Genomic DNA, 5,476 nt, shown 5'->3' on the forward strand with positions numbered 1-5,476 from the left:
CCAATGCAGAGCGAATAAGTTGTAAATGTTTGACTGCAAACAAGTGACTAGGATGTGTCAGGTTGAGAAGCCCTGACTTTGTGCAATCCCGTGGTGTTGCTGTTCCTTTGTCTCATTCAGAGTGTGGCAAAGCATTCTGATGGGTAATCGTGAGAAGAGGAAATGGTACTTCCACCAACACGTGCCTGTCTAGTGCCCTGTGGAAAGGTCCCTCTCCCAAGGGCAGGTCATGACCTGCTCACCCTCGGTCTGGTCAGAGCACCCAATTCATTGTGTTTCCTGGGAGATCAGAAGTGGACACGAGAATGGCTTAAGTGCCCACATTTACTCATTTACTCTCAATGTCCACAAGGCAAAGGTAGTGCTATCTAGAAATTACCAGACAAATACCCTGACCAAAGATGAATGTATTGCACAATGCAATTTGTCAGGGATCAGCTTGAAGAGCGACGCCTACTTAAAGAACTGCACTGAAGAGATTTAGCTACTTTGTTGCCTGAAGGATGCAGTATCAATATATTACCAAAATTCTAATCATCCATGTTCTCTGTGATTTTTTTCAAATTTATGTATCAATTTTAAATTTTAAATTCTAAATCAATTCCTAAATAAATTTCCTTTAAACCTTTAAAATGAGTTTTAAATGGTTTAAGCCTTAAATTTATAACTATTATTCACTGGCCATCAGCCCTCTTCACTCTCAAAATTCTACAGAACTACTTGAAAGAACAGTCACCATGTACACTTAGTTTATATTTCTCAGACCATTGTTTGTCTGTTTACTTGCTTATTGCTCAAGAGTGTTTCAGTCAAAATCAAGGACGACAAGTAATCGCAAAAGGAAAAAGTCCTGCATTTGGCTACTTTTTAAAATCCTTTTTGGTAAACGCCATGAATGTGATGGTATGTTTCCCAAAGAGAATTCCAGTGATTTGAACTAAATAACCAGAAAAAAACACTGTTAATATTACCATATATATTTCGATATATAAAAGACACCTCAGCATTCACCGCGTTCATAACCTGAGGTGAAAGACAAGACAGTTATATTTTTCATTCATGAAAATGAGCCCAACGAAAAGAAGGCGGGGCCTTAGCTTTGCTTCCGACGTCCTATTGGTACCTTCTATAAATTATTGTTCTTAAGGGTCCTGAAACTCAGGACTTCAGGACATACATAAAAATCCTCAAACAGTAAAACGGATGATATATAGTTAGCACTTTAGTCCCAGAACCGATTAAACGACTTGTTAAAGAGAGAATATGCAGTGAAAAAAAACATTAACACTCTTATTAAGTCGGGAATCGGCACGCAGACTGGTGTCCAAAACAAAAATCTAGGAGAGCAAACACATGTGTAGAATAAAATTCGTACTAACAACTATACCGGACGATCGGATCCGGACCAGACAGCGAGCCTGCCCTAATAAACGTGACTTGGTTTGCGCCCCAAGATCGCGCGTCTGTTCGTGCGCGCGCACGCGGTCGATTGTGTGCCAGTAAGCGCGCGACACACAACCCAAGATTATACGCGTGTGTGTCTTGGCATCAGACGCCGTGTAGTTCGTTATGGACCTGCAGGCTGCATCGTCGATAGTGGTTTGTAACGATACACCACGTGTAGCTGCAATAGCTCAGGAGGAAGCCGTTCAGTTCATGGATGCTTTGCTCAGGTTTTCTGCACTTCTAAAAATCATGTATATATTATATATATGTGATGCTTGCAGTCAGAAATGAGCTACCATAAAAATCCCAAAGAAACACCCCCTTCAATCCACTTCTACATTTTAAGACAACAACGCATTTACAGAATAAAACATCTTCAAAACGCGTGCTATTATGTTTATTTGTTATTATTTTCCATTTGTCCCAGTCACCTGGGGAAACTAGGAAGAGTGACTAATTTAAAAAAATGCATATATTTACAATAACGTGTCAGTTAGGTTTCATATTAACCCCTTTGTCAGGCTTTGTTGTATTTGATTTTGAACGACGCTAGAATATCGACAAATCCTTGATTACAATAGCCAATTAAACTGCGAAAATGCAAAGTAGTTTACATATAATTCATTTTATTTCCTTACGACACCGCTGGATTATATTTACACTGGAAGAGTGAAGCGGTGTAACGGGTTCCTTCACGCGGATCCATAATCATCCCAATGTTTGACACACAGCCTGACAAATAACTTCTTTGATTTCAATGCCAGTAGGACCTGTATGAATTATTGAATGAGTGATTCCCCCCGACTGCTCCTGACCGCAGCAGTGGTCAGCTGCGGAAGCATCTCTGTTCTCAAAAAACCGCACCTTTCACTCATTCGCGCTCTCCAGCTGTGACCAACACACTTCTGAAGAAGCCGGAATTCCGACCGGACAGTCAGAGTGTCCTCCTCCTCCTCCTCCTCCTCTGTCCCGAGGTTCAACTTAACGCGTCTGTCCATTTCAAAGGCAGCGAGAGAGAAACGGGGGCTCATTGATTGAACTTGACGGTGGTATTTAACTGAGAGTCCATTCAATGTGCCGAGTTATTGTGGCACTGGCTATTCCGCCGGAGCCCTGTCTCGGGTCAAGTGTGACATTCAACGTTAAATCAACGCCAGTGACCTCTGGCTCGCGCGACACTGCACGCAGACGTTACGTAGGAGAGAAAGTACCCCCTGATAGGAGGTCGACTGAGGGCACGCGAAGGAAGAGAGGTCGCCGTAACCGAGCAGGTCGGTCTCACAGTCACACACACACACACACGCGCGCGCGCACGAACGCAGTGAGAAACTGAGGTGTGAGAGTTTTCCTACCTCACTGCTGTCCATGGTGGAGTCAAGTGGTGCAACTTGCAGCAGCAAGTGAGACGAAGCAAACTTAGAGGCAGATTTTAAATTCCATCCTTTTCCCTCACACATGATGATGATGATGATGATGATGTGCAGTACACGAATCGAATGTATGCATATATGCTGTGCACGAGCCCACCCCGAGTGAGTCCCGCTTCCGCTCCGAGCTGCTCCGAGCTGCTCCCTCGCCTCGGCTCTGCGTCTGTGGCGCGTCTCGCGCTGCCTCGGGTGGTTCGGCCGGCGCTTTTGCGCCACTTTGACGAGGTGTTTGTGGAACGGGACAATTTAGCTGTTTTTTGACGCGACAGAACGAGTCTGGGGGGGAGTGAAGTTTCGAGTCAGACAAGCAGAACGATGCCAAGAGCACAGCACCGCGGGATAAAGAGAGCGATTGTTAATGCAAAACAAAAGCGTCTGTAATGGGAGCCAGTTGGACCCGCAGAGACACACTCACTGCGAACAGTTTGGACATGTGGACACGGCTAAAAAAAAATACGCTGTGACAAGCAAGCCTTCCTAACCCATCGACACGACTTTCTCCTTAATCTGTGCCATTTTTTTCTCTTCCTCCTGGCTTTCGTTTCATATGGGTGCATGTATTATAGATTCATACCCGAACGGAAATGAAAAGAAAGTTGTACTTCGTAAGGTTGGACATAATACATAGAAAAAAGCTAGTCAGTTCAATTGTAGTTTCATACAACTATATCTGGAAATGTCAGTCAGTGTCCATCTTTAGGCGACGACTTGTCTCATCATCTGCCTAACTAAAACACGCCAAAAACTCCCTCTCAAGAACACCAAATGTGCTATATTAATATTAATTAAAGCACTTTTGTTTGTTCCTCTGTATTTTTGCAAGCCATATTTTTTATTATTACATGGGCAGGTTTGACGCTGTGTTTTAAATTCCTTCGCAGTCCAGCCAGCAGAAGCCCCTTGGTGGCGGCTGTTTCTTTCTCGTGGCGTGGGGTGCAGACGAGATTCTGCCCACGTCGCTCTTCCTTCTCCTCGCGCCGCCATTGAATGGTTAATTAAAACTAATGGCAGCTGGGCGCGAGGCTGCAGAATCAAGTCTTTCTCGCGCATTTCAATGGACATCTGCTTAAAGCCAAAAAATCTTTTCACTAAATCTTCTCGTATTTCCACTTTATCCCCCCCCCCCCCCCGGTATTCCCACTCGGTCCTAAAACAACAGCATAGCGAATAAATGTAATGATTTCATCTTCTTAACTTGTGTTTGTTTGTTTAAGGTAACTCATTGTAAAACGAAATAGAGTATCTAGCAGCCTTATAAAAATGTTCAAATGTTAATGTATGTAAATGTTTGTGACCTAAATACAGCGCGCAAATATTACTCGCTCTTCAATCCATAAATTAAAAAGCGCTGTTTTAAATCATTCTTAAGGGACTTAAACCAAACGCAGTCTGAGACAGCGCTGACTTAGCAATGCTGATTTCCACTGCGAGGATATGCTTGTTGTTGTCCTGCAATAATTAATTTCTTTCTTTGTGTGGTGTTCATCCAGTCTATTTTGTTCAGATTCCCACTTGTTTCATTATGCTTATCATTCATTAACTTTTTCATTCTTCCCTAAGGCTTATGAAACTACTTAGAGTAGATGGACATGCTTCTCTGCAGGCTCTTGTTAATGTCTGCTTGTGCAATCAGATACTAGGGTATTACCTGAGTCTTAGAATCCAAGTGCTGTCTCACCTGTGTCACTAGCTGGTGAAGAGTTGTACAGTGTTATACTGGTGGGGGATTATGGAAGAAATTGTTACTTTCATGTTTAGTTGATCATGAGGGGCATGAGTATTGAAATTGAAGAGCCAACGTAACTCCTCTTGACATATAGAGTAGTTTATTTGAAAAGGTGTTCATACTAAAACAATAAACTGCATTCATTTTCTCAATAATTGTAAATACCACTTGTGAGAATTAACATTATTTAAAAAAGGAATACATATACATTTTTGGTCAATTGCCACAGCAATGTACAACTAAGTGAAATAATGGAGGAATTTATTAAAGCCAGTGCAGTGTTTTTATTGATAACCTTTTATCTGTAGCTGTTAATTAAAAACATATTTATATGTTTAAGGTTAATGTGTCCAGTACACTTCGGAAACCTAAGGAATCATCTAAGAAGTTATCTAAATGCTAACAATAAAACATTTAAGTGAACATTATCAACCACAACCAAAGTAATTTTCTATGTATGTTTAGACTTCAAAGCCAAGTGAGTGACAAGTTGGTATTTATTTTAATTAATGAAAATTAGAGCTCAACTGAAAAATTCTGCAGTTGCCTAAGCCAGTGGTTTTGGGTTTACACTTAATTGTTTCTGTTTGACTCTACTGTAATTCAATGTTTGAACAAGTTTAGTGCCTTTAATATCAGAGTAACGGGTCGACGATATTCACAAACTGTCATGTTAAAGAACATTTAAAGAAAACGAATGTCTATGACATCTTACCCTGTTTTACTGGCACTTTGGAAAGTTCTGAACAAGACACTTTGGAGTATTTACTTCATATTGTTAGCATTTAGATAACTTCTCAGATGATTCCTTAGGTTTCCGAAGTGTACTGGACACATTAACCTTAAAGGTGTTGAAGGAAAAGATATTGGAGCAGTA

This window comes from Scleropages formosus, chromosome 11, assembly GCF_900964775.1.
Source record: "Scleropages formosus chromosome 11, fSclFor1.1, whole genome shotgun sequence".
Lineage (NCBI taxonomy): Eukaryota > Metazoa > Chordata > Actinopteri > Osteoglossiformes > Osteoglossidae > Scleropages > Scleropages formosus.